At 35.9% G+C, this 25,332-nt stretch overlaps 1 long non-coding RNA gene across 1 annotated transcript; it reads left to right on the forward strand.

The window, feature by feature from the left end:
• The first annotated feature begins 861 nt into the window (after nucleotides 1-861).
• LOC124612303 lies at nucleotides 862-22,393 on the forward strand. The gene is made up of 3 exons (XR_006979525.1): nucleotides 862-962; nucleotides 21,963-22,210; nucleotides 22,291-22,393. It is a non-coding gene; the product is annotated as an uncharacterized LOC124612303 (long non-coding RNA).
• The last annotated feature ends 2,939 nt before the right edge of the window (nucleotides 22,394-25,332 follow it).

Consider the following 25,332-nt stretch of genomic DNA (forward strand, 5'->3'; position numbering starts at 1 on the left):
TACATCTGTCACATTGTACTAAAACAAATAAACTACTTGGGAACTTGAGAGTTCCTGCTATCTCAGTAAGTTATCATTAAAAATTAATTGCTTGTTTCAATAAATGGGTATGCTTTAAGGATTTTAGTCTTTTTTAGGTGATATTACTGAAAGCAATGTTCTAAAAGTTATTCTAATTATTCATTTATTTCTAGTCTAGTCACATACACTTAAAAAGAAATATAGAGAACCTTGTTTACTCACAGTGTTTGAGGTATAACACAACTTGTAGGAAGTGTCCTGATGATCTGTGCCCATACAAGAACACCAATCCCAAAGAACAAAGACCACAACCATTGATCAAAATCTAATGCTTCTGTATGGCATACTGCCTTGCCAAAGTGAACTATTAGAACCTGAAAAATTTGCTTTATATTCATTTTCCACCAATGTATACAAATTATCAAGTATATGGATGATGAATCACTTAAAACATTTTCAGCAGACATAAAAAGTTGCTCTACGAAACATGAGTCTGAAATATTGCATTTATTTATCATTCATTAATTTAATATAGCAGTTATAGTTGCTGCTTGCTAAATGCAGCACCCATAAAACTATGATTTAAGTGAATTATTTTTTATGTAAGAGAATTATGTTTTATCTTTCATTATTACTGATTTTTTAACATCATTTTACTGTTGTTTGCTAATGTCAATGGGATTTGCTTGTATTTTAAAACATTGTTACATACTCAGTTTTCACTTTTTCGTTTGCAGAAAAACTGATTCATTACTTGCTCTAAGTTGCATAGCATGCAGTGACCATTAATATACTGTCAACTGGTTAAGAACTCCTACTGTCCAAACCATTTGGTGGCTTTATAAGTACAGATGCAGAGGGCTGAAAGTTAGAGGTCAGTGTCCAGTTCACGGCAGGGCCATTGGAGATGGAGAAGAATATCGAACTGGACGTGAACTGAGGTACAACTTTGTCAAACAAGTTAAAGGAAAAATACCAGATTCACTTCATATTTTAAGATTACTGACTAATGGGCCTCACATGACATTTTCTTTTCTTGTAGAGTTGAAGGACATACAACGTGCTTATAATTGTTTCAAATAACAAAGACCTTTAATGTATTACAGACACACAACACTATGTTTCTAGTGCAACACAACATTCATTTTTTCACAATTGGATGTAGCCTACACCACAGAGCTTACAACAGACAGATTCATTGAACATACTGCATAACCCAGTCAATCTCTAGAGCAGAGGTTCCCAAACTTTTGTCATGCCCTCCTTCTGCCGATAAGAAAACTTCCGTGCCCCCCTAAAAAAAATAGAGATTTTTATTAATTATCAAGAAACTACTGAATAATTTGTGATGGTGACGTCATGTAACATCGTGGGCTGTTAATGTATCGAGTCGCCGTTATTACGTCATCAGTCTAGTCTAGTGATTATAAGACACTCCTAAAGTAAAGAAAGTCCTTGGTAAACAAGGAAAAATATTTGCGACCTTTGCAGATTAGTGGATGTGGGCCACTATTTTAAGTTGAGTGTAGCTTATTACTTTCACTCAGTATCAAAAATAGTCACTCAGTCACGGTGTTAACAAACATCACTGATTTGTAAGCCTATAGCGCTCCCCATTGTCATTGCGCAAGGTTGGCATTTATGTCAACGACGACAGTTACCTAACGGCGACAAAGGCCCAGTTCCCAGAACCAGACAAAAAATAAAAAATAAGTTTTACGAAATAATTTTGCAGACTACACAGAACTTTAAAAATTGTGAATAAAACAACTTCCTTACCTTGATTACATTCCCTTACTGCACACCATTTCTTCACCAGTATACGATTTTAGGACTACTCTTCGCTTGCCATATCTAGGATAAACTTTCGTTGTGTCTTCATCCAGAAGAAATATTATTATTAGTTGAAATAACATACCACACGTAACATCACAATCCATAAGGGTCAAACGCAGTATTTATATTTAAATCAGATTCACTATGTCTATTTTATGTTGTTTCTTCGAAATAGTTTTTTATTATTTTACAGTATCACCTACATGTAAGGATAGTTAGGAGGAAAATAACAAGTTCTCTTATAATGTATTTATTATAAAAATATTATTTCCACAAACATATGGCAAGAAACAAACAAATCAATCAATGTGAAGGATGAGCTTCCATATTTTTTACAAGATTTTGAATTCTTGGCTGAATAGTAGAAACTGCACAACGTAAATCATTGGCAATACTGAGTTTGCTTCTAACTTTATTTTTTATCGCCACTGCCGCTGAAAATGCTCTTTCGCACAAATAAGTGCTTGAAAATTGTAAATACGGTTTCAGTGCTGGTTCTGCTGTGCTGGGATACACCGTGAGATATTTCACCCAAAATAAAGGCGTATCCATCTTCTCAAAGTCATACTTCGCTGCAGAATCATTTTTAATTTCTAAGACTTCCTCTTGTAGTCTGTCTGACAACACATCCACGTTAACATGAAATGGATCCGTCGCTAACCTATAATAAATTTTATCATCACAACTGTTAGGGAAGTATCGTTCGAATTCATCAATGAGGTGCTGCAAATGGTTCGATATTTTACTCTTAGTATCGGTATCCTTAAAATAGTTTTGAAATCGGGCTTCTTCCAGGATTCCAAACAATCTGGGAAAGCAGGAATTACTGCAGGCTAAAATTTTACGTTTCCACAGTTGCAACATATCAGTAAACACTTTGATGGCTTCCCGATGAAAAATTATGTTTGACTCTCCACCTTTTAATTTCAAGTTCAATGTGTTTAAAGATTAGAAAATATCTGACAGATAAGCCCATGCAACATGAACACTGGGTTTTCTCAATTCCACATACAATTCAGATTGTTTGTTATTTCCCAAAAACTGCATCACTTCGTCTCGAAGTTCAGATAATCTTCCTAGCATATTTCCTTTTGAGAGCCAGCGTACTTCTGTATGAAATAAAAGTGTTTTATACTCTGCTCCCAAGTCCTCACAAAGAGCCGTAAATAACCTGGAATTTAACCACTCTTTTTAATATGATTCACGATTTTGATGCACAATTTCAAGACGACATGGAGTTCCTTTGGAGGTGTCTTAGCTGCCAATGCTTGACAGTGTATTACACAGTCGATAGCAATAACACTAGGGTTTTTTTTCTCTGACCATCTGCACGAATCCTGAGCGACATCCAAGCGTTGATGGGGCGCCGTCTGTGCATACGCCTATCAGTTTCTGCCATGATAACTCATTTTTACAAAAGAATTCAGAGACGGCTGCCATTATATGAATTGCTTTTGAAGTTGTCTTTAACTCTGTAGAAAACAGCAACTCTTCTTTAATTGCTTCATTTTCAATGTAGCGAACGAAAGCTACCAGTTGGCAACAATTCGCAACATCGGTACTCTCGTCTAACTGTATTGCGAAAAACTGCGATTGTTTGACGGCCGTAACTAATTGATTTTGTATGTCTTCGGCCATATCATCAATCCGACGTTTCACAGTACTGTCAGAAAGTGGTATTAGTGAAAGTTTTTGTTTGCTTTCTGACCCAAGAACGATATCAGCAGCTTTCAACAAACAAGGTTTGACTAGTGTCTCTCCGATAATATGACTTTTCTTGGTCCTTGAAATAAGTAGCGATAACTCATACGAGGCTTCCAGTACCATTTCTGATGTCTGAGCGAAGGATCCAGCAGTGTCCAACTTCATCCGTTTCAAATTATCACATTTTGCAGCAAAAAATTCCTTCAGCTCCTCTTTCAATGCACCATGCTTTGCCCACAAATGGCGTTCCAGACGAGAAGGTCTCATGGAATCATTGCTCAATACCTCATAGCAAATAACTCATTGCGGCTGGTCAACATCATTTTTTTGTATAGAAGCAGAACCGTATTTGATATAATCATCATTATATTTACGTTTTTTCATGGCACTCATGGTGAAGTAAAAAGAAAACAAGAAGTTAACACTATAATTTCGCACTAGCACTGATTTTACTGAGGCACAGCTGTGAAAGATTCAACGCGATTTCAGCAAAATCCAATACATCTGATGTGTCAACAACTGCAAGCAACCAACTTAAATAAAGGAAAGCTACTGTCGTCTGTCGGCACCTCAGATGACAACCTGTGAGGCTGTCTGTCTGCGACCTGGTGGCCGAGCAGGGCTCTTGCTGGAAGAAACGAGCTTTTCCCAGATTAGGGCGAAAACAGCCCACAGGCATCCTAAGAATTTGCTACCTGTTCTGCGGTGCTGTTCTGAGCAGTGCAGCTAGGGGTTTTATGCGAAAATCGTTTTCGTGCCCCTATCTTTCGTTACTTATAAACGAAACGTTATAAGTTTTGAGATAACATCAATGAATTGGTTGTCAAATTTCACAGCAATTAAGTAAGGTCATGGATACACCCCACACATCACTGGAAACTGTGCACAGTGCCAAGCAGTTACATCTGTACTCGTACCAAAAGAAGCCATTGTCGCAGCAAAGAACGTACACTAATTTCAAACGAAATTATGCCGTATTTCAAAAAGACAGAAGAAAAATAACTGTTTTGTCAGATAAGTAATCCGAATGAAAGAGCTGTAGTACTGACCGTTCGAAAAAAAAAAATAGCCTCACTAATGGACTTCATTGTCTACCTAGCTGGGTTATATTTCATTGTTAGCAGTCACGACAATGTTTCCAGAACGGCGTGAAGTGCTCTGCTCAGAACGAACACTTGTACTGGTTTCGCATTCACGTCGTGCACATTTTTCTGGAGACAAAGGGCGTAACCCTGGCGTCCAAATTACGAACGCGCCAGCTCATTTGAAGTGTATACAGTCTATTAAAGTCACTGTAATCGCATCACACGGGGATCCGCGGGTTGACAAGGTAATAAAACGGCATTTTTGCAGTTACGCAGTATAAGTGGTTATTACTCTGTTGAACATAGCCTACTACGGCTAAAAGTTATAACATGATTACGTTCAGTTCATGTGTACAAATGTACAGAATAGTTATTACCTGACTTTTCTGTTTTCCAATTGTCAGAAGTAAGTTGTTTACAAATCTGATATATTGGAATTAACGCATATCGCCTTCGTAATTTTGTGAGTTTCTGTGTGTGACATTCTAAACGTGACATTCTAAACGTGATCTTCAAAAGCTGTATGTTCTAGGATAGGTTATTGAGATAGGATTGCGGGAAGTGGGACGCCAAAAGATTGCATTTAGCACCATAATCTATCATTAATACCTGCTCATTCATTTTTATTGAAATATCGATATTAAAAAGAAATATTAGGTTCATACCGCTAGCTCCACCCGCGCCCCCCTTGAAACATCACGCCCCCCCCCAGGGGGGCGCGCCCCCCAGTTGGGGAACCTCTGCTCTAGAGGGATAACCAGTTGAAGTGAATGTCAGAATTAGAACTTTCTGAAATTTGTAGGATTAAAGAGAGTACCTTCTCATCTCTTTGTTCATATAGAGCCTCTGTCTGTGCCTTCCTCCACGTACTATGTGGGCAAACATTATCCTGCATAAAAATAATTGACTGAGCGAGAGTCTTCAAGAACCTGTCCTTGATGGATAAAAGTCATGGATGCTTGGAGCACTAATCAGAAGGCCAACTCATTTTTTTCTTTTCTAGTAATCTTTTACTGCCTTCTGCTGTTATTGAAATGTCTTCCAATGGCTAGTTCTGGAACTATTGACAATGTTGTGAACTTATAAACTACAAGGAAATGAGATTAAGGTTCCTCTTCCCCTTTTAATTGATATTGAATTTTGTGCAGCTATTATGCTGGCTGAGTTTGTGTAGAGCCATTTCTTATCCAACTATAGCCACCTAAAAAGATCCTCAGGTAGCATTTGACAGATCCAACCATCCTCTCTCACCATCCTACACAGCAAGAGGTATGTGGATTGATCAGTTTCCCTGTAACGGCTTGCTGGATGAAGTAATAATGTGTCTGGCTTGTCATATTTGCTAGAGATCCATCAGCTCTCTGTGTGTGGAAGTCAGTTTCATCATCAGTGTAGCTTGTGCTGGACACTGATTGTCTTCTACAGACCTCTGTTCAGCTTGAAGAAGTGTGTCACATGATATATCTAAGCATAGTTATAGGGGCAAGTCACATGATGTTACAGGTGAAAATATAGCAATGTACGAATTCTTTCTAGTGTATTATCTGGTGTACAGGGCTAAGGGCACGGTGATGTCTGTGATGTCAAATGGTTTCAATAGTGTGAGTCACTCTCCTGGTAAAACAGCCACTGTTTCTTGAGCGAAATGACCATTCACCATCTTGCAAAAGCAGGCAGTAGTTTATCTGTTCGAGAATTCTGCTCTCATTTTATAACAGAGTAAGGTGGAAGCATCACACTTGTTTTTGAATCGCTGCTGACGTCAACATAAAGTAATCTTCATTTGATCTCATTTTATGAATGACACTTATAGGACTGCCACACAAATCAGTTACTTTCTTATTCTAGCAGGCTGTCATAAAATTTTTCTATTCATAATTTAATTTTATGATTACTGAAGCCAACAGACTGATTATTTTATGGTGAAATACATTTTATGAGAAACCACCCACAATTTAAGACTTATAAAGAAAACGTGGAGAAGAAAATTTCAGTAGGCTAATAATGTTTCTGGCTGAACTGGTATAGCAGTTGCTTGTTTTTGAATTGCTCCTTCTTATCTTCTCTACAAACATCTTACTTTTTCCAGAATTCAAAGTCTTCATGTTACAGAAAGTTTGAATCTTAAGTAATGGTTATTCCCAAAACTTGGTACAGTACTATAGTTTTGCAGCTACAAATTTTCTCGTTAAGAAAAGCTTTCTTATACTAGAACTTGTTGGTTTGAAAATTATTAGATCTAGAAAATTTCACTTTTTAGCCGTTTTTATCAGGCTCTGTGACTCCCTGTGGAAATAAAAATTATTTTTGCAATGTAGTCCTAGTTTCTACAATTTTTAATTTCTTTGTTAGTAGTAAGTGGCTACGTTGAGTGCACTTCCCATGCACAAACACTTTTACGATTTTTTATCATATGGAATTTTATACAGTATAATTTAATTAATTTGATTAATTTGTAAAACACGTTTGTGCACTAAAACCATGCCAAGAGTGCTTAACACACTCAATGTACCCACTTACTACTACATATAAAATCAAAGCCAATTTTGAGCTCCCTAAAATTAACTAAAAAAAATAATTTGAGGCACAAAACTATACAGAAAACCAGCAAAACCTCTTGGCTTCTTTTTAAAGGAAACCTGATGGGCTTTTTTTCTGATTGTGCCCTCGTCATTTCGTTTCACACCACCTTTTCCCTTTTTTTTTCTGGATGTCACTCTTGGACTTTGACTTGGATGCTAACTGTTGTCCACCCATCTTCTCTTTCTTCTTCTGGCAGCAGCTTGGTCACAGCTTGTGTACATGGTAAAGCTGGTGATTGCAGATGTTCTCACCTTCCTCCAGATTGGCTCGAGCATTGGACAACAGTAACAAATAACGGTAGTCAAATAAGAAAAATAACAGTCAAACTAATCATGTAGCCAATCAGCTGTGCCGTGTAGTGCAAGGAAATAACACTCACAAATTGTATGTATAGTTGGTATTTGAGGAACAAAGTCACTTCAAGAAAGAAAAAAAAAATGAGCCATCTGTTAGTGGTTTTATAAACTAGTTGTGGCTGCTACAGCCATCCAGAAAACTGTGGTTTAATAGGAGGGCGTGACCTTCTGGCAACGGTGCATAGCAATAAATACTTCAATCAGTTGCGAGTCTCTCTAGAGGTAGGAGATACAAAATATCTCCTGTCAGTCGGTCTGCTGAATGGATAGATTTTAGTTAAGTTCTTTGCCAAATATTAACCAATTTTAAAAATTCAAAATGTTAACACATTCTACATGAAAAATGTTATTCAGAAAAATAATAATGAATAAAACTGGATATGATTAGAAACGAAATTTTGCAGTTTAAAAATTTTCGGTAAGTATTCTGCGTTGTATGTCAAATGTGAGCTTCTTATTTCAGTGCATGATTATCTAGGTGACTGAGTCATTTGGCAATTTATCATTGAAGGTTGCATATAATTACATAGTAGTCCTCTGAGTGGTAACAGTATTCTTCCTGAAAGTCTTGTTTATCACATAGATAAGATAGTTTACCATTTAACTCGGTAACTCATTTAAAATCAAGAAATGCACCATACGCCTTCAGATAATTATTTGATTGATCCAGATCCAAATTTCTTAGGGATGTATTTCATTTCTTCCATTTCTAATATAAATATTATGAAGTTTAACCTGATCACAACTAACAAGCTGTTATTTTTATGATTAGTTTGAAACACAACAGAAACAAATTAATGCACATCAAACTCTTCTGAATTATAATAATTCGTGATACTTAGCTTGAAATTTTCTTCCACTTAATCCTGCTGCCTCAACTGTTCGTATTTCATAGAAATATGGTGGAATTTTAGGATTTTCCAGCACATAATTCAGTTCACATTTAACAATAGGTACACAAATTTCCACTTCTTTTGAAAGTGCATTTTTTATTTCATCTTCAGCATCATTGTAGTCAATCATCTAACAAGAGCATCTCTAGCACTTCAATTCCAAGTAAAAATTACAGCAAGATACCCTCCCCATAAAGTTCCTTTATAGTCCCTAAGGAAACCACCTAGCATATTCAGTGGATAAAGCTCTTCATTTTTCTTACTCTTGACTCTTGCTCTTTATGAAGTGTATGTCCCTCCATACTTTTTTATCATCAAGACATGAAGTCAAATACTACAAAAGTGATGATGAAAAAAGAGGAGGCTCTATTCTAGACATATCATTATTTCCTTTGTATAGTTACATAATCAAATGATAATCATCAAGCAATATTTTATTAGATCTTTTGTCATAAGTTTGATAATCTGCATTATCAGCTCAAATAATACTGAAGCTCATACAACTTACCATGTTTGGGATGGAGCTATTCATCTCCTATATGTATGTTAGTTCCTGTATCCTTGTTAGAAATATTTGGATTTTTTTTGTTTTCACATTATGATGGAACTTGTAGAACTGATAGTTCTTTACTTTGTTCATTATTTATTAAAGACAAAAATTTATTAACCCATTTCTAAACTAAATGTTAGAATAGCACCACTGAAGTCAATCAAATTATTATTTTCATCAGTTACAGTAATCTCTAATTCCTGTATAGTATCAAAAATTGGAATATATACAGGGTAATATGGGTCATGAATTATTGGTCGGCCAAATTCAGCATTAGGTCTGAATGAAGCAATAATATTAGTTTCTCGATGAAAATGATCAGCATGTTTCACAAACATTCCTTCAGCTAGATTAAAATTTATTAAAATTTGTACTGACATCATTCTCAATAATAATTCCATTTAAAATTTCATCTGCTTAAATGTGAATATTTGGCTTTTTTCAATGAGTAATGTTTTCCAATCTTTTCAAACTATATTGGCCAACAGGAATTTATATCATTTGTGCCATCACAGTATAATGTACTATTTTTTTGTGTAATGTTTGCAGTTAGAAATGTATAAAAACCAACTGGTGCAAAATTGCTGCAAGTTTCTTGTATAGGTGCAGTCAGTCTTTCTTACAGGAGATTTACACTTGATTGAAATAGGTAACTCATTTGATTTTAATAAAATTTTATTTACTTAGCGGGTTGTGAAGCAAAAATAAGAATTCCTGAGAAGGCATCAAAAAATAGACACATTAAGCTTTTACCTACTTCTGTTTGATGTGGTATAATAGGTTAATCTGGATGTAGAAAAACAACATTAATGACTGACAGTTATATTTTGTCTCCAGGAAGGCTGACTTAGAATAAGATAAATTGCTTGTATGTTTATTCACAAGGTTTAACTCAACCACAATATCAAGAATTTATAAAAATGTGTAAAACATTTGAAGACAAAAATAATGAGAAGATTACTATATTTGTTGAAAACAATGATGACATTGTATCACAAGATCAATGCCAAGAAAATTCACTTCTAATTTTCTATGATTTCATTCCTAAAAATCAAGATGTAGTAAGAGAATATTTTACTAGAGGAAGATATAAAGTGCTGCTGTAGTATTAGTCTTGGTCGTAGGAAAGGAGAATTTTGGCAAAATTCACAGTGAGTGGTAATAGTCGGTAGGTCATGCAGGTTAAACATGGCACAGAGCTGCAGCGGCATATTGCATGTACGATTTGTTTGGAGTGGAGCAACAGCCAGGCAGGGAACTGCAGAGTTGCTTTAAGTTATTGCGATGTATGAGGAGAGGCAGTAGACCAAAGCCGGGAGTGGCGATGTGTAAGTGGCTGATGTATGGGAATTTACCCCTGCCATAGTTTCTGTCTCTCTCTGACTCCAAATTAAACTTATTTGTCTCATTATAAGTATAATTGGTTAAAATATTATCTATAGATGTTGGAGACATTTCATTTACTCGCATAAAATCAGTGAAATTTGCACTGAAACTCAATGTTTGAATCTTATCGATAAATTTTGTAGAGCTGTTGGCTTCACTAGCTAGATTTAGGTTGATATCAGCAGTTATTATGACTCTTTTACTTGGTTTCTTTCAGAAGTTTTTGGAATACACATGGGAATTTCGAGAAAAACATGTTTCGTTAAATCTGTGACTGGGATTCTACACACAGATAAAATTACTCTATTTTGCCCTAACTGTACGCAGCAGCTTTCAAATATACATTCTTCATTATGGGTCTTGAAATTGAATCTTGCTCTATATTCCATTGATCATTCCACAAATATGCATAATCCTCCTCGTGTTAAATTACTCCTACAAAAGCTGCTGGCAACATAAAAATTATCATGGTTATTTAAGATTTTGATACTATCCTTTGTCAGCCAGTGTTCATTCAAGCATGCTCTGCCCCTTATAATCTTACCCTCCTGCACATCACTATTATTATTCTCTGTCTTTGCACAAATTTTTAAAGCTTTGAGAGGTGTAAGATATACAAAAGAAAAACTTTTTACTTATCTTCATTATCTCGTTGTTGTTGGCTCCAAGTCTCGTCTAGGGGTACATACTTGCAGCTCAAATTTAATAATGTTCCGGGTACTTGAAGACGAAATAACTGATGAAGATTTGCCTGTTGCTATGAATATCTTTTATTTTATCCCATTCTTCTAAATCCCACCGAATTTACAATTTTCACTTCTATCAAACCAAAAATTGCGTTGTTGTTGACAGGTTTACCAAAATACATGCGTTTCCATGAGGGGCATACCAACTACTTCTTACATTCTGCTGTACTCACAATTTCCAAAGAGTTTACAAAACAAATGAGTTTACAAACTTTCTCAACAGGAGAAGAAGCTATACAAATTTATATCATTATTTTATAAATAAATTTAATAATTAGCATTAGATTCTTCAATTAATAATAGTAGTTTTAAGTGTGCCAGAAATTTCGTAATTTCAGATATTTTTGAAAGAAGAGAAATTTTAACTGTTAGTGCATATCAGTTGTAGCACATTAATTTCATTTTATACATTTTAGCCTGAAATATAATACATCATATACAAAATTATGTGAAGCTCATTCAGTTAAACAGTTGAGAATGTTCACCTATAAAAGACTTGAGAGTATACATGGCATTGGTTATTTCTATAAAAAAATGTAGTGTTAGAGAAGGGTGACCCTTTATAATATCCCCCTCACAAAATTTGGAAACAGAATGTTCACAATATTTTGTGGCAGAATATAAGGTTTGCCAAATGGTGTACAAAATGATGCCCAGGATAGCAGATGGTTGTGTAGAAGTATCTGATGTGTAACATGTTACTGAAAACATAAGAAAAATATCTGCTACATGAGTCAACATCTATACATATATCAGGATATGGCATTCCTATTTTCAGATCTGATGAGCATACTATCATAAGAAAAATAATTCAAAGTCAAAATTACAACATTACATCACCAAACTATAGAGACAATGTAAGTTACTAGAATTTACAAATTTTAAGTTAATATTTATACAATAAAACCTTCAAAATCTTCAAAACAGAAGAGAAAAATTTCCGGATCCTAAGTGTACGACGAGTGAGTCAACTTGAAAAAGTCACAACCATGGGTAGTGACCAGCAAAAGTATACTCAATCATGAGTAGGAATCAGTCAGCCACATAAACCAGAGTATTCAAGGATATGTTGACTCATGAAAGAAAAAAATAATGGAAAAATACTAGGGCCTGAGTTTATGATGTGGCGACCAACCCATGAATCCATACCACATTGGTTATGAACCAGCAAAAAATTTCAATTCAACAAAATGAACGTAGGTCATAATCATATCAATGGGTTCAATTATATGCAATGAGTAATTGTAAGAAGCATCCAGCCTTAATCCATGGTTGTATGCTCTATGCTGTTAAGGGACCAAATGGCATATTGAATGGCAGGCACAGACAATGTTGATATTTTGCCAAAGATCCTGCGATCCACATTTACGAAACTGCTTGCACACGGGGAGTCATGGCCCAGGGGGAACTGTATACAAATGTTAAGTAATCAGGGCAGCACAGGGCACTGACATGCTGTGAAGAGCCTGTACATAGCAGTTACAAAATTTCATAGTAGCCTGTATGTAGGGGCCAAAGTGAGCTGAGGAAAGCTGACACTGTAATTATCAAAGAGCACTCCACTTTTCCCCTCCAGAGAAACTACATCAGAGGTGTAGGGAAATGACATATAAATAAGTGAGCCCAGAGGCTCAAATGGGCAGTTGTTTTGCCTTTCTGTCAGTGCCTAGCACAGGTGAGAATGACAATTGTTTAAGTTGCTGGTCAATCACAAGGAACTTTTGGTGGTTAATATCAATGGTCAACTGGCCCTCTCAAGCTACCTCCAACCTCCACTGCATGAACATATCATTGCTGTGCTGTGGCACACTGCATCTTGGAACTACACTGATGCAAGGAGTGAAAGGGCTGCTAGACTTTGCTTTCTGGGTGGCATCGCCCAGCAGACTGCAAGCACCCATCTGCATGGGGTGAAGCTGGGGCATGAATCAGCTGCCTCCTGGGTGCAGATCTGTCTGTAGGCACTGAACGTGCTGCCCTGGGTGGATGGCCAGAGCTGATAATGCTCACTGCATCAACAGCACTTAGCTGTTTCCCTTTGGTGCTCTACATGGGGTCCACAGTTTGCACTTGGGGGAGACATGTTCCAGACAACAGGCACAATCAATATGCATAGTGGCCATGTAGTCATGATGTGAATAGGAGTGCTATGTCTGCAAGGCTGGGCTACTGGATGCAGACTCTCCAGATTCCAGTATCAAGGTGACACTGACACATGATCACACGTGCGTCACCATCGCCAAGTTCAGCACAAGACCCACTGCGTACCTTCGATGTAATAAAGTAAATGACACACTTGCCTGTGTTTCTCTCCATGCTTTGGTGTGAGTCATCCCTGTACCCCAAAATATATCTCTTGGTCATTCTGATATATTACAACTCCTGAGCTTGGGGTTTGTAATATAACATTAAATAGCAAATTTTCTTGACATTGTGATCTTATTTTTTTATCATATGACCTGTATGTATCTACGGCGTGATTTATTCAAAATAAAAGAAGATAGTTGAAGATAACAGCGAATAGTTAGAGAGAGATGTGTTGCAGAAAGCATGCAACATGGAAAAAGGAATTTCTGAAATTGTTCTGCATGACCATTGGAGCCCTGGGTTTGCCACACACCACAAAAAGAGTTTGTGATCCTCCCAGTGTTGTCACTTCTCAATTTTGTACTTTTATCACATATTCCCAATATCAAAACCTAAGGTTTCTTCAAGTTGTATCTTTTGTACATGTGCACATAAACATATTATAAGCAGCACACACACCTTTCAATATTCCAGCTTGTAAGTTTGTTGAACCATTACAGAAGGCAAAATCCTCACAAAAACCTACTATGGGTAGTGTTTCATTATTGTGAATTACTGTAAAATTAAAATACAATCATTAATTCAATGTACAGTTCTGCTTTTATTTCACATGTACTTCTGAGTATTCTTCTCTGGATAAATTTGTAAGAATAGTCTGAAGTTGTATTCATCTACAGGTTTCGTCAACACAAGTTTCCTTGATAACAAGAATATTACCATCATTTCAACTGAATGTTCCTCTTTAACGTGACTGACCCTACTGTTTATTTTAGTGACCAAGCTAGTCAAAGAAATTTATGCTTCAGTTAATCCATTTCTTATTTGTTTACCATTCTCTGTATTTTTTTAGCATTCTCTGTGTTTGACACTTCACTGCAGACTCCATCCTCTCCAATCTAGATTACATGTTCTCTAACTCAGACCCTAAACATAGATCCACTCCCCACACTGCTCTTCGGCTGTACCCTGTTGGACCAGTCAACTTGCAAGAGATCAGACGTGCTGAGTAATGTACTCAAGCATCTGTTAACTAAACCAGCATTGTGACTGAGATACGTAAATTGTTTGCAAAGACTGCCAAAGACAGTGTTATTTCACATAAATGTATGTTTTTTCAAGTAGGAGGATTAACTTTCCAATACATTATGTAACTTTAAATCAGTGTGCATTTTATATCAATTGTAAATTTATCTTCTATGTTTTTATGTATGTTGGTTAGTTTGTTTGGAAAATCAGCAAATAGCGTGGAAGACATTTACTAGTGTAGACAATATAACAAAATGTATACATGTCTGCTTTCATACATGGATTTGGGTCCTCAAGCTACTTGAGTATGTCATCATTCAAAGCTAACTATGACTCTGTTTACTTGTATTTGTCCTCAATATTGCAATGTCATATCTGATAGGAATTTGAGTTATGGACAGACACATGCCTAACTCTGTTTTGGTTATCTGTGGTCATCAACATTGTGTATTTGTGTGCGCTCAAGGGGTGCATACAACCATTGATTGAGGCTAGATGTTTCTTAAATTACTCTTTGTGTATGATTGAACTTATTGATATAATTATGAGCTTTATTCATTTTGTTGTGTAGAAACATTTCAAGCTGCTTTGTACCTGGTGTGGGTTGGATTCATTGGTCGGTCCCCACATCGTAACCTTAGGCTCTAATATTTTTTCATTATTTTGTCCTTTCATGAGCCAACATATCCTTAAATACTCTGGTTTATGTGGCAGACTTATTTTGTACTGTATTCTTACTCGTGATTGATTATATTATTCTGGTCTGTGTTTGTCCTTGCGAGTTTTTCAAGTCGGCTCACTCATTATACACTTAGGTTCTGAAAATTTCCTCTTCTCTTTTGAAGATTTTGAACGAGTGATTTTATGGATGTAAACTTACAATTAGTAATTCTTATAGTTTACATTGTCTCTGTATTTATTTCTATAGTTTAGTACTGCAATGTTGTAATTTTGACATTGTATCAATTGTCTTGTGACAGAATGTTCCACGGATCTGAAAATCTGAATGTCATACTGTGATATATGTGTATGACTTGTATAGCAGATTTTTTCTTATGATTTCTGTGATATGTTATGTATCAGATACTTCTATACATCAGTATTCCAACTTTTGGCATCATTTTGTACACTGTCTGGCAAACCTTATTGTCTGACACAAAATACTGTGAACAAACTGTTCTCAAATTTTGTGAGGGGAAACTGTAATAGGAGATCTTCCTCCTGCATTACCTTTCTTTAATAGAAATAGTTGATACCAGGAATATTTTCAAATCTTGTATAAAGGTGAAAATTACCTGACTTGTTTAAATAAATGAATTTCACATGATTTTGTGTAGAATACATTATATTTGAGGATAAAATGTATGTAAAGAAATTAATTTGTTACAATCGATACTTACTCGGAATGTACAGGTAAAATTATGCTTCTTTTAGAAATAATTGAAATTACAAAATATCTGGCACACTTAAAATTCCTATTATTAACTATGCAATCTGATGCTAATCATTAATTTTATTTCTTGATTCATTTACAAAATAATGAGAGCACTTGGTAAAGATTTTTCTTTTGTCAAGGATGTGTGTAAACTCTTTTGTTTTGTAAACTCTTTGGAATATTGTTAGAACTGCAGAATGATGTAGTAGTGGGCATGCTTCTGATGGAATCAGACATGTTTTTATGTAAATTTCTGTTTTAAAGTGTAGACTGTAAACACAATGTCATGTAGAATAATGGAATAAAATTAAAATTGACATAGAAACAGAAATAACACACCACACTTACTTAACTGTCATCAAGTCACCTGGAACTCACAAAGTCAAAAATTTCAGCCCAAGAATCTACCCCTAGATGTGTTGAACTGCAGCCAACAACGAGAAAATGAAGATAAATAGAAAAGTTGTTTGTACATCCTACTCCTCTCAAAGCTTATGAAACGAATCATTTTTTATGAAGAGACAAAATAAACTAGTGATGTGTGGGAGGGTAAGATTACAACTGCTTGAAGATTGCACATTGCATCCAACATTCTCAGCCTTGGCAGTGGCAACCTCTTCAACAACAGAGAATTAAAACAATAGGTCGGGTGTACACTACATATCAGAGACTGCTACTCATGTAGCTGGCTGAGTCGGATGCACATGAGGACTTTTAGATTAAGTGACTCTCCATCCAATCCAGATAATGATGGCTGTAGGAAACCGAGTATTATCAGTGTAAGATCAAAAGAAATGCCTTCCACAGGTCATAGTATTAAAATCCTAATGGTAAACTGCCAAAACATACATAACAAAGTGCCAGAGTTTGAAGTGCTCATGAAAAGCAGAAAAGCTCACATAACACAAGGAACAGAAAACTGGTTGAATCCTGAAATTAGCAGCAGTGAGATTTTTGGTGAAAATTTAAGTGCATATCAAAGGGATGGGCAAATGGGAAATGTAGGTGGTGTATTCATCACAGCAGGGAAAAAACTCAAATCCACTGAGTTAGAAATTGAAGCTGAATGTGAGATTGTTTGGCAAGACTCAGTTGCAGGGGTGGGCATAAAATAATAACTGGATCCTTCTATCACCCACCAGACTCACTGCCTGATGTAATTGAAAATTTCAGAGAAAAGCTCAGTTCACTTGTACGTAAGTTTCCCACTCATATTGTAGTCATCAGTGGAGACTTTAATCATGTAACAATTTATTGGAAAAATTACAGTTTAATTAGTAGTGGTCATGATAAGACATCCTGTGAAACTTTACTAAATGTGTTTTCTGAAAACTGCCAAGAACAGATAGTTATGAACCCTACTCATGATGGAAATATGTTGGTTCTAATGGCAACAAAGAGACCTGAGCCTTTTCAGGATGTCCACATCAAAACTGAAATCAATGACCATAATGAAGTTGTGGCAACAATGATTACCAAAGTATAAAGCACAACAAAAACAAGGATAAAGATACATATATATTCAGTGAACTAGATAAAAAGTCAGTAATGTCTTATCTCAATGAGGAACTTGAAACTTTTAGCACAGGTCAGGAACATGTAGAGGAATTCTGGCTCAAGTTGAAAAGAATAGTTGACCATGCACTGGACAGATATGTTCCTAGTAGAACAGTTCTTAGTGGGAGGGAACCACCATGGTATACAGTCACTGTAAAGAAACTTCTAAAGGAGCAGAGATTGCTGCACAGTATGTGTAAAAACAAAACATATGTTTATAGATAGAGAGATGCTGAATGAGACATGTTTGGCTGTCAAGAGAGCAATGCATGATATCTTCAATGGCTACTCTAGCAGAATATAGTCAAATGACATTTCACAAAATACAAAGATATTCTGGTTGTTTGAAAAGTCTGTTAGCAGTATCAAAGTTAGTGTCCAGATACTAGGGAATGAGATGGAACTGAAATTGAGGGAAGCAAAGCAAAAGCTGAAATGGTTAACTTCATTTTCAAATATTCCATTATAAAGAATTACCCAGGTGAAATTCCCCACTTTAATCCTTGTACCAATGAAAAGATGAATGAAGTAAGTATTAATGTCAATGGTGCTGAGAACAGCAGAAATTGTTAAAATTCAACAAAGTGCCAAGCTCTGATGGAATCCCTGTCAGACTCTATACTGAGTTTGCAGCTGAGTTAGCCCCTCTTCTCACTATAAACTACTGTAGATTCCATGGACAAAAAACCATGCCCAGTTCTTGGAAAAAGGCACAAGTCACACCCATCTAAAAGAAGGGTAGTTGTTGATATCCACAAAACTACTGCCCAAAATCCTTGAATTGATTTGTTGCAGGATCTTAGAACACATTCTGAGCTCAGTTATAATGTGGTATCTTGAACAGAATGGCCTTCTCAATTCCATCTTCTATGGTTTTCAAAAACATCAGTCATGTGAAACCCAACTCACACTTTTCTCTCGTGACATACTGAAAGCTTTGGATCAAGGCAACCAGGTAGATGCAGCATTTCTTGATTTCTGAAAATCATTTGACACAGTACTACACCTACACTTATTGTCAAAAATATGATCATATCAGATATCAAATTAAATTTGTGACTAGACAGATCCTTTTTGGTATGTAGAACACAGCATGTTATCTTGGATGAAGAGTCATCGTCAGATGTAGAAGTAACATTGGGTCTGACCCAAGGAGCTGTGTTGGCATCCTTGGTGTTCATGTTGTATATTAATGACTTTGCACACAATATTAATAGTAAAATCAGGCTTTTTGCAGATGATACAGCTATCTGTAATGAAGTACTAGCTGAAAGAAACTGCATAAATATTCAGTCTGATCTTGATAAGATTTCAACATGATGCAGAGATTGTCAACTTGCTCTAAATGTTCAGAAATGTAAATGCACTTCACAAAATGAAAAAAAAACTTAGTATGCTATAATATCAGTGAGTCATTGTTGGAATCAGCCAACTCATACAAATACTTGGTTGTAACACTTTGTAGGGATATGAAATGAAATGATCACTTGGGTTCAGTCATGGATAAAGCAGGTGGCAGACTTCAGTTTATTGGTAGCATACTGGGAAGTGCAATCAGTCTACTAAATGGATTACTTACAAATCACTCATGGAACACATCCTAGAATATCGCTCAAGTGAGTGGGACCGTACCAGATAGGACTAACAGGGGATATTGAATGCATACAGAGAAGGGCAGCACAAATGGCTACAGATTTGTTTAATCCATGGGAGACTGTCACAGAGATACTGAAGGAACTGAAATGGTGGACTCTTGAACACAGCCATAAAATATCCTGAGGAACCCTACTAACAAAGTTTCAAGAACCGCCTATAAACAATTACTCAAGGGAATACTACAAGCCTCTATGTATCGCTGAGAGAGGGATCATGAGGATAAGATTAGAAAAGTTACTGCATGCACAGAGGCATTCAAACTATCATTCTCTCCATGCTCCATATGTGAATGGAACCGGAAGAAAACCTGTACAATGGGATGTACTTCTGCCATACATCTCATGATGGTTTGCAGAGTATAGGTGTAGATGTAGATGTAGAGTTTGTAGTGCAATCATCTGTCAAATTTTCCAGGAGCAATTCCAGAATCAAGAGTTAATTTGAACTTCCAAATCATGTGCCTCATGTAACTTCCTGGCAGATTAAAACTGTGTGCCAGACCGAGACTCGAACTCGGGACCTTTGCCTTTTGCAGGCAAGTGCTCTACCAACTGAGCTACCCTAGCACGACTCACGCCCTGTTCACACAGCTTTACTTCTGCCAGTACCTTGTCTCCTACCTTCCAAACTTTACAGATGTTCTCCTGCGAACCTAGAAGAACTAGCAGAAGGTTCACAGGAGAACTTCTGTAAAGTTTGGAAGGTAGCACGAGGCGTGAGTCGCACTAGCGCCTGCCATGACACGATTGGTCAAGCACACCTGCGCCATCAGCCAGCCGGGTGCACACATGCCTCTCATCATCCTTACCATGTTCCACAATACCGGCAGTGGCTCTGTGGTGGTTATCGACTGCAAGAGTCAACCGCCTCATCTTTGAGAACGAACTTCTTTGAAAACTGTTGATCTCAGTGTATTCCGAACTCTGTATTCGAGCTGATGTGTTTGTACCGACATGATCAAAATAAAGTTAATTCATTATAAACGAGCAAATACTTAATGTTGGGTTTGATATTACCGTACATAATATCTCGATCCCCACACACTCATGCTGGCTCAATTAGTAAAAGTTTAATTACAACCAACCTGTTTCCCTCCCACTGTCACGTCTCTATTTCTTAATAGATTTTACCAGTTATATTTACAATTTCATTGACATATTCCACAAAACATCATAAACTTGATTTCTAGATTTGAAGTGTACACTCCAGCTGCTTTACTATAATCATCAATAAAAGTGAGAATTACCTTCCCCATGCTAACCATGAGTTCAATTGCGACCTGTTCAGATCATTATTAATTTTCCTTTTGCTTTGCTTCCATTATTTTCAAAAGCTGAATTCTGCATTTTATTTTGCATACAAACTCTAATTCATAAACTCTAATTCTAAATTTGGCAACCCACCTTGTAACTGATGTTAATGCAGTGTATTCAAATGGTTAAAATTTACATGGCTGAGTGTACAATGCCTTTGCTTCTTTGCTGAAAGAGCATCTTCACTCCTGATGCTATTTACATTAATCTGTTTTTTGTAAATTCTATTTGTGATTTAAGTGGGTCTAATTTCTTTCAAAAGCTGAATTCTGCATTTTATTTTGCATACAAACTCTAATTCATAAACTCTAATTCTAAATTTGGCAACCCACCTGTATGAAAAACTTTTGAGATTTTGCCTACACATACAATTTTCTGTTCTTCTGTGCCTTTACCATAGATAATCAAAGATATATCCATGTTTCTGATGTAACACATTTTCCATTTCAGCTGTAATGTGATAATAAACTGATAAGTAACTAATTATATATACTATTTTTGTGGCTTGAAAAATATTGCTGTCCACGATTTTAACATTCACAGAAAGATACACACAGAAGAGTAATTGTCATCAGTAACAACATGTTATGTACAATCACTGTCTAAAAACCAGTTAATCTATAAAGTGTTGCGTGTCTCAAAATTATTGCATTCCACTGTAGGTTGTGCCTCCACTACAAAACTGCTCATGCTGAGTGCATCGTGTTGATATCATCATACTTCTGGATTATGACCTCCTCCCGAACTATACTTTTTACTTCCACCAAGTGACCAGCTGTTGTTAATGCTGCTGTGGTGTCAATTTTGCCTATATCACCAACTGCTGCACCTGTGTCATTGATGATATCTGCCATGTGTTGAGGAATCTCTGCTTGTTACTGACTAGCTACAGTCCCTCTTTGAATGTAAATGTCTTTGTTTGCCATACCCATGGCATAACTGCTCCTGATAGCTTGTAATGGCTTTAATTTTAGTTTACAGCCAAGAATTAGTTTACAGCCAAAGATTTTCCACCTCCACCTCCATCCTTGTCTTTTAAATTCATCACTCAAATTTTACTTTTTATGTATTGAACTGTCTGATCTTCTTTCAATAAGTGATCAAGTGTCCAATACAACTCAAAGATTGTGGCAAGTTTCTTAACATGTTGTTTTGCTCCTTCTTTCCCATCATTTTGGTGCCTTTTGCTCAGTTTTAGTTTCAGAAATACTGAAGTATGTTAGCATGTCACAGTAGTCTTTTAACCTCTGTTTGCCCAATTTTTTCTAAGCAAAATTTTCACTTCTGTTGATTTCTTGGAGTATAACCTCAAATGCAGGTTCATTATCACTGATGAATTCAGTTCCAGTTGGTGTAAGTTCTTTAAATGGCCTACACATACAAATAAATATTCACACCATCTCCATATGGCAAAGATATCAAAGGAATGTATGGTTATATCTAACTTGACAGAAAACTGAAGAACATAAATAGCAAATTTTTTATGTAACTCATTTCTCTTTTTTCAGTGATCTCACTGTCTGTCAGTCTTCTTAGCTGGTGCAGGAAAGACATATGTAATCAAGTTGTCTCAGTATTGTGTTAAGTAAAAGTTCTAATATATGGGAGTTGCAAACCAAGATATGTCCTAATTTTAATCTCCTGATGTGACTAGAACTTGCATTTTAAAATTCATCCCTTTGGAGAGGAAGTCAACTTGAAGAAGAATGGCCTCTGTAGCCACCCCAGTGTTGTTGTACGTCATTTGGGAGCAAAGGTAAATTACCAAGCCACACACTAAAACTACAAGATTGACATTTATTTAATGTTTTAGAATACATCTATCTGCATTTCTAGGCAGACAATTTTTGGTGTGACTTCCTGATAATTGATGGATCTACCTCTCTCCCCAACAAATACATCTGGCAACCCATGGAAGGACATCACCATTGGGAGAGTTAGCACATTTCTAATAATTTAAAATAATTAAACAATTTTGCAAATTTTCTATTATACTAATTGTTGTCTTTCTCTGTTTCATTATTGGGATACTTTGCTATTGCAAAGAGAAAAGAAAAGGAAATCACATGATGTGCAAAAGGTTAAACATAATCAATTGGAGAATAAATTCTGAAAGTAGCAAGAAAGCCAATGAAAAGGTAGGAAAATTCACAATCATTGTGTGCATGACTGTACTTATTAGTGTCTCTGCCAATAGTGATTGCAGTACCTTTCCTAATCCAATTCCCAAATTGAAACATTCTCATAAAATACGTAGACAATTGGACAGAAAATTAATTTTAGAGAACAAAATGCATGCACACAATTGAGTTATGCTGACAACATATTCTGATAAATGTTAGTGAGGCACCATTGAATAGGTTTTGTAGTGGTACCCTCATAATCTTAAACAGAATATTTAATTTTCAAAAGCATTCATTTATTTTCTCATTTTGTAAAAGTATCAGAAAATGAGTGCATACGATAGGGTCATTGTTGCCAGTCCATTGCCAGATAGCCAGGCACAGGATCTTGCTGAAATGGACGTGGCAACAGTTTGAAATCGGAACTGATAATGTTGGTCACAGTGACAGCAACCAATTACATTTTCAAGTTAACATGGACACAGATGATAGTAACATTATCATTCAAAATGATACAATGATGACTGTAGATGAGACAAGGTAACAATATTCTCCAGGGAGTATTTTTTCCTCTGGTGAAAATCTAATGCACAACAATACAATCTTATTAGATCATTCTTTGCCTGGTACACTTACACCTAGTGCAGGCGTGATTGGACATGGTGCATTATGCACACTGGAAACCTCAATCATGATGCATATGTTACAATAGTTATTTAAACAGAGCGTGAATGAGTTTTGAAAACAACAGACATATACATAAAGGGAAATTACTTGAACAGCAAAAGCAAGCTCTTGTTGCTTTCAAAACCAACATAATACAACAGTTCAATAACTTGGCAAAAGATTCGCATGCTGATCTTTCAGATGAATTATTGGATAAACTTGTAAACATGGGGAAAGATCTAAAAACAAAATTTCTCAATGATTTATCACAATATATAGATAATTTAAGCCAAAAAGTATCATCAGTAGGCAAGACACAACAACAGTTCATGGAAAAGGTGATGGAAACATCTGAGGTTCAGCCAAAAATGCAGCAGGAGCAGTCACAATATTGTGCCAGAACATAAACACACTCACAGGTACCACCGATGGGCTACAAACACCATACAAAGATCTACCTGAACAAGTGCAAGACCTGTCATTGCAAGTAAGTAGCATAAGGTTAATTACTCATTTCATGAGAAAGGAGCAAGAAAGGATAAATAAATGCATTAAAGAAATAAAGGATAGAGCCAAGGCTGATATCCTAGACTCTGGTGCAGAAGGTACTCCAAGAACATAAGGGTTATGTAGCTTTAACTGATGAAGCAATGAAGATACAGAAGGCAGAACTAAGAGCTGAAATAGATTAGAGGTTGAAAGTAGTGCAGGAAAAATCATGGACTAACAACTTTAGTAACACTGAAAAGGAAAGGGAACATTCAACTCCAAGCTATTAGGTGTCAATAGACAGGATACATAATCCAAACACCTTTGAGATGAAATAGCACACTAGCTGTTTTATAAATTGTTTTTTTAATGAGACTGGTGTCTCAAAAAGTCCTAAGACTCCTTCACACAGTGAAAGTAAAATTATCTTCTACTACAATTTCAAAAGAACACTTTCAAATATTTAATGAAAACTGTGAAAAAGATATAATGTCAAATTAAAATATCGGCACTCGATATTGTCATTTCGATATCAATATATCAATGGGAGTATATTTCCCATGTACATCAATAATTTTTGGAAAAGGTATCTATATATTGATATTTTATCAACAGTCTAAATACAACACAAAACTTTACAAAGCATGCTGCGAAGAATCGTCTGAGAAGAGAGACAAGTCAAAGATGTCAGAAGAGAGGGAAATAGGAAATCAGTGATTATGCTTTGCCATGGTGCACTCCCACCACACATTCATAGAAGTGCAAGTGAGACATGGTTTTTGTGTACATAACACCATTACTAACAAACCTCTTAGGTACCACTCATGAGGGGCCTAAAGTGGCTCTGTGAATAATAATGAAACAAAGAAACTGCATTTACTGTGTAGTGAGTGCTATTATTCTACACAAAATACTGTTATTTTTAAATCTTAAATGTTGTAATGGCCAGATACAAAACTGATTCATCTGGAAAACTTTTGAGTTTCACTATTTCACTGTTTCAGAAGTTCTGATTTTGACTATTTCAGAACAAGAAATGTCCAACAAATATGAAGTACATGTAAATATTCTTAGCTTTCATTGGACAGTTGAGATTTCACTATGATGTTCAATGTATATCCATATTTACAGTTTTACTAACATGTGCTTCATTGATATTTTGTCTCCCATTTCATGTAATGCTAGAATTTAAACAACAGCTTCCTGTAAGTTATCAATTTGTTTCACGAAAAAGGAATTCACTTACAAAACAGATAATAGTAAGCAGGAAAATATTATACAAGCTCTCAGATGCTATTTTTACATTTGTTATAAAGAAATAAACATATATGGTAACTTATATTGCATAGTAGGTGCTGGAAAAATAATGCAAACTTCACCTGCGATACAAAGCACATATGCCAAACAGTAAAAAGAACTGTATTATTCAAGATGTTGCTAAATACATTTCTCTCTCCATAAATTTTCCGAGCATTTATTATACTGAACAGGATCATCATTATTAAAGTATTAAAAACCATTGTAGAATGCTGTGAGGGGTCTTTTAAATGAATTCCTGGTTCAATGTTCAGAAGCAAATCACCTGCAGAATCAATAAATA

This window comes from Schistocerca americana, chromosome 4, assembly GCF_021461395.2.
Source record: "Schistocerca americana isolate TAMUIC-IGC-003095 chromosome 4, iqSchAmer2.1, whole genome shotgun sequence".
NCBI classification, from domain to species: Eukaryota; Metazoa; Arthropoda; class Insecta; order Orthoptera; family Acrididae; genus Schistocerca; species Schistocerca americana.